Genomic DNA, 6,137 nt, shown 5'->3' on the forward strand with positions numbered 1-6,137 from the left:
AGCGTGTTAGAGGACGGGGAGTCAGAACTTAACCCATAAGTAAGGACCCGAGTGTCAAACCCAAGTTCCCACAGAAGGTAGCCAAAAGCCAGCAACAAGCTGGTCTCATAACCTACAGATTTGAACAGTAAAAGTCTTCAACGATGAAGCAGCTTAGCCAGGGTCCTGCTGCATTCCCCATCCCTGCAAATTTTACATCAAAATATTGGATGTTTTTCTAAAAGAGATGTCTAGTTCAAATACTCTGGATTCAGACCAAATCATGGGACAGAAACATGGTCTTACTCAGCTTTCCAGGGATGGTGGGAAGACATCCATTCTGGTCTTCCTGGGCCTCTCCAGCAATGTTCATCACTGTCCACCCTGAGATATTGCTGTCCCAGGTCAGAGAGGTGGCAGGGGGCCCAGGGGAATGCACCTCTGCCATTACACCCCATATTTATGGGGTATCACAAGGATAAATTGTCTCTCTAATTCTATTCAATATCTACCATATAGCCACTGGTCAGATTAACTGAACTCAAGTGCCAGCAATATGCTGGTGGAGGACACCTCTTCCTATCTTCACCACATGTGCCCATGATGTCCAGTGCTCAGATGAGATCAGCTCATGGATAATGAGGGACAGCAGGTTGAAGCTAAACCCAAGCAAGACAGAGATGATGCTGGTTGGCAGAGGAAAGTATTTTGAGGAGTTTGCAGCCATGGTGCAGTCTCATTTGGTTGAAGGTTCACACCCACAAATGGTTGATTCTGACCATAGTTGGGGAGGCTTGTAGATTCCTGATGAACATAAAAGCAGCCAAATTGGGTCAGACCAATGATTCGCAGAGCCTTGTATCCTGTCTTTCAACAGAGCCAGTGCCGGATACTTCAGAGGGAATTACCCAATCAGGGAAATTATCACATGATCCACCCCATCATCCAGTCCCAGCTTCTTGCAGTGAGGGTTCAGAGACACCTGGATCATGGGGTTTCATCCCTGAACATCTTGGCTAATCTTGGATTTTCTGAACTCAGTTATACTTTTGGCCTTCATAACTTCCCTGGCAGCAAGTTCCACAGGTTGACTGTGCATTGGGTGAAGAAATGCTTCCTAATGTTTGTTTTAATCCTGTGCTGCCTACACTCTCATATTGCAGCATCCATGAGTAATGCTCTCCACTGTTCCATCCTGTCAAGTATCAGAGGGGGAGCCGTGTTAGTCTGGATCTGTAAAAAGCGACGGAGAGTCCTGTGGCACCTTATAGACTAACAGACGTATTGGAGCATAAGCTTTTGTGGGTGAATCCCCACTTCGTCAGACGCATGACAAACATGCAAACAATGACCTGGCCTCAGTTAGTCATGCCTTTGTCACCTCCCGTTGGGACTACAGCAGTACTATACCTAGACATGATGTCTTCAGCACCTGGGAAACCCCATATAGTACAGAACACTGCATTGTGTCCCTTCAGCAATGCTGGCTACTGTGAACACATCACACCCGTCCTCTGCTCCCTGTGCTGGCTTTTCATAGAGCAGCAAGTCAAGTGCAAGGTCTCGGTCCTTCCAGGAGCTCCATGGCCTGGTCCCAGGATATCCAAAAGACCCTACAGCTCTATGATGAAGATGATAGTCAACAACTCCAATCCCCAGGCACAGTGGAGCTTTCTACCCTAAGGGCAAAGTTCATCTGTGTGCTCGTCTGGCCTGTCCAAGACTGTGGAATGAACTCCTCCAGGAACTAAGAGCCATCACAAACCTCACCTCACCACCTTCCACACCTGCCTTCTCCAATTTAAATGAAGAACAGCAGGTACATTTGGAAAAACAAACAAACTTCCAAACAAAACCAACCAAAGCAAAACACTCCACTGGGGAGAGAATGACCACATGTGACAATGTTAGTCACAGCGCTTAATGCACAACTGGGAGGTGCTCAGGCCTAGATCCACAAAGGTATTTAGGTTCCGAACTTCAAGAGTTAAGAACCTAAACACCTTTGTGGATCTGTGCTTCACATACTGCAGTAATAAGGGTGGTATAAGAGTCTATATAGAATAGACTCCTGGGTTCCATTCCCAGCTCTGGGAGGGGTGTGTGCTCTAGTGGGTTGTGGGGAGTTAGGATTCCTGGGTTCTAGCTCCAGCTCTGGGAGGGAGTCATGTCAGTGAGAGTGGAGTGGGGTACTGAGAAGAAGATACAAATTACATCTAACTCCAGCTCTCAGAAAGCATATTTGCTTGCACCAAATCTAAAACTATAACCAAGATACAAATAGTCCTTTGCAAAGCCCCCAGGTGCATACTGCAATCATCCCATTCCTGTAGGGAAAGGAGGCCACAATAGAAAAGAAAGAATAGGAAATGCAGAATATTTATTCCTGTGGTGCAGTTCAGAAGAAACATCCATAGTTCACATCCTCTCAGCTCCAGACAGATGGGGATGTGACATATGACCACTGCATGTCCCTTGCTCCAGCGATGCTGCCTTCCTGTAAATGTTCCTTAGTAACTTCTCTCTATCAGCTTTTAGCTTTGTCTTTTGAAGCAGGAGAGAGAAAGAGACAACTCAGCAAATCCAGAGAATTCCCTGAGCTGCAGCTTTGCGTGTCTCGAAAGCTCCAGACAGTGATGAAGCAGGGAATTTTAAGATCATTTACAAACCTTTGAAAGAGACAAGGGAGTGTGCAGCTCTCTCTCTTGCACTGGCAATAACTCAGCAGAACAAATTCATCCCTGGTGTAAGTACACAGACTTCATTTGAATTACAGTGGGGTTGTGTGTGGAGAGAACTGGTCAGAGAGCCCAGGAGAGTGTGCAGGGCTGAGCCGACAGCCAGAGAGTACAGCAAGTGGTTTAATGAAAATCAGAACATAGACTCATAGACTCATAGGTCAGAAGGGACCAATCTGATCATCTAGTCTGACCTCCTGCACAAGGCAGGCCACAGAACCCCACCCATCCAATTTTATACAACCCCTATCCCAGGACCGAGTTATTGAAATCCTCAAAAATGGTTTGAAGACCTCAAGCTGCAGAGACACCACCAGCAAGCGACCCGTGCCCCACGCTGCAGGGGAAGGCGAAAAACCTCCAGGGCACCTGCCAATCCGCCCTGGAGGAAAATTCCTTCCCGACCCCAAATATGGCGATCAGCTAAACCCTGAGCATGTGGGCAAGAGTCACCAGCCAGCACCCAAGAAGGAGTTCTCCGCAGCAACTCAGTACCCATCGCATGCAACATCTCCCCGCAGACCATTGAGCAGACCTGTCTGGTGGTAATTCAAGATCAATTGCCCAAATTGACGATCCTATCATAACATCCCCTCCATATACTTATCAAGCTTTGTCTTAAAGCCAGGAAAGTCTTTTGCCCCTACTACTTCCCTCGGAAGGCTATGAACCCATCCCTCTTGTTCACAGGAGCATAGGAATTGCTGGAGTGGATCACACTCATGGTCTATCTAGCCCAGGCTGTTTTCTCCAGCTGTGGCCGGCTTCAGAGGAAGATGCAAGAAACCCCTCAGTAGGCAGATGAGAGATAATCTGCCCCCCATGAAGATCTCATTTTCTAATGCCCAATAGTTAGAGATTGGTTTCAACCTTGATGCATGAGGGGTTTTCTCCCTTCCCTTCCAATACTCATTTTGTTACCGTTAGCTGCTCTGACTCTGGATACGCTCACAAAATGGCCAATCCCTTTCTGAACCTTGCGAAACTCTTTGTCTCAGTGACACTGTTTGCTGAATGACAAATGTTACATTAAAAGCTCTTACATTTATATGCGTGTTGCTTTGAGCAAAAGGGGAATGGCCAGTGGGGAGTAGGAAAATCCTGTCCCAGTTCTCGATGCCTGTGGCAACTGTTCAGAGGAGGGACGTGCTGGGTTTGCTTCCTGTGTTACGTGTTGCAGGGAATGCATCCCCCCCAGTTTTGAAAGAGTTGCTCTCATAGCACTTGCTGAAGGTGGTCTGTATAAAACATTGAATGGGTCCCACCCTGCTTAAACAAACAGCCTGCGTAGTCAGAACCTTTCCTCTGTGAGCACAGCCCCAGATCCCAAGGCCTGGGAAGTTTGCAGCTTGGGTTCAGTGGGAGTTTTGCATGAACATGGCCTTGTTCTGCAAGGGGCTCACTGCCCTCGACTCCCATTGACTTCAGTAGGGGCTGAGGATGCTCAGCACCTCCCAGGAGTCACTTGGCACTGTTCAGGATTGTTCAGAAAGCCACAGGAGCTATGGTGGAGGGGGTGGGGAGTGGGATTCTGAAGGAAGTGAAAGACAAAGGCAGGAAAGCAGCCAGCACTGCAAAAGTCCTGTGCAGGAGCCAGCTCAGAGGTTCTGCTGTGTGGCACATTTAAGGGGTATTTACGTGGTTGGCTAACAGGAGAGGAGAGCGGGGCCAACGCTGCTAGTACTACAGAACACCAAGCAGTTCCTAGGACGCTGCATCAGTCCCTACCGCCTCTGCTGCAGATGAAAACTCGCGACCCAATGCCAACGTTCTGACCCAAGAAGCACAGGGGGGCTGGGCTGCTGCGTATTGGCTGATACATGTGTTGGTTTAGGAAGGGAGGTTCAAGCAAAATCTCTCTCCTGTCTCCCACTGTTCATCCTCGGAACTCTCCTAGCCTACTAGAGTTCAAGGTGTGTTCCTCCAAGTGCCCAAAAAATTACTCCTTGCTGGGAGGGAGGGATCCATGCAGGTGCAAACGGAACGGGAGCCAGGTGGGCAGAGGTGGGTCATAAAGCTGGGGAAAAATGGGTCTATTCAGGGTACCTATTACCTAAGATTAGGGGGAGATTTTCAAAGGAAACAAGGGTGAAAGTCAGTGGGGCTTGGGTGTAAAACTCCCATCGCTGCTTTGGAAAATCCACCTAGCTAGAGAGGAGATGGGTACGGTGATTGGGCCGAGGGATTTGTATGGTGTGGCAGAGAGATTAGATCAAACAGACTTCTTTTGCTGCTTGAATCTCCCCACTGGCCTTTATGATTGCTACATCAACCGTCCTTCATCATTCATCAACCCTACATCATTCCCCCTACTGTTACGCACACCTTCTTGTCAAGTGTTGGAAATGGGCCATCCTGATTATCACTACAAACGTTTTTTTTTCCTCCTGCTGATAATAGCCCACCTTAGTCAATTAGTCCTATTAGGGTTGGTATGGCAACACCCATTTTTTTCATGTTGTTTGTGTATATATATATATATACCTACTGTAATTTCCACTGCATGCATCGGATGAAGTAGGCTTTAGCCCACGAAAGCTTATGCTCAAATAAATTTGTTAGTTTCTAAGGTGCCACAAGTCCTCCTGTTCTTTCTCCTATATCCAGTTAGTTCAATAACATTTGCTCTATTTGTCTTGCTTTCCAGGTTCTTTGGATTTGTGTTTTTTCCTTGCAGTTTTTCTGGATTCTTAACTTCATCAATTTAATGGGGACATTTCTGGGGATTCGAACCCTCTGCAGAAGGAAGGAAGAGAGAGAGAGAGTGTGTGTGTGAGAGAGAGAGAGAGAGAGTGTGTGTGTGTGTGAGAGTGTGAGAGAGAGAGGCAGGACCCTGCCTTTGTAGAGCTTGCGAGGGATCAGCTCTGTATGTCCTGGCTGGACTCTCTTCTTCTGGAATGCTCTGAGTTAGCAAGATCTCTGATTTCTCAGCAGAGGATTGGTTGGCTGCTTATCACTGGGGATGTGATAGTGTAGCTGGTGAGTCATAGGACACAATAGCCAGAGAAAATAGTTTTCTTGGTGGAGACAGTTTTCTCTTCTCCACCCTGTTTTCCAAAATACGGCTTTACACGCTGGAGGAGGATGCAGTTCAGCAGCTGGACCAGCCCTAGCTATTCATTTCCTTTGCAGTTACCGTGATTTACAAGCAGAGAGTCGCACAGACCCTGTGTGACATTGTTGTGAGTCTCTGACTTACTCCTTCATCTCCAGAGCTGCCTCAGTAGCACTGAGCCTGACCCCCCTGGTTTTTAATATCCTCCTGCTGCTTCCCTGCTGCCTCCAGCTGCTTGGCACCAGAGCCTGGAGGAGGGAGAGGGACATGCCCGCAGCACAGAGCCAACGCCTGGCTCATTGTTTCAGCTCCGTTTATTTTCACGCAGAGCTTTAACAATCCCTCTTCTTTGCTCTCAAGGACAC

The sequence above is a fragment of the Gopherus flavomarginatus genome, chromosome 25 (genome assembly GCF_025201925.1).
Source record: "Gopherus flavomarginatus isolate rGopFla2 chromosome 25, rGopFla2.mat.asm, whole genome shotgun sequence".
Taxonomy (NCBI): Eukaryota; Metazoa; Chordata; order Testudines; family Testudinidae; genus Gopherus; species Gopherus flavomarginatus.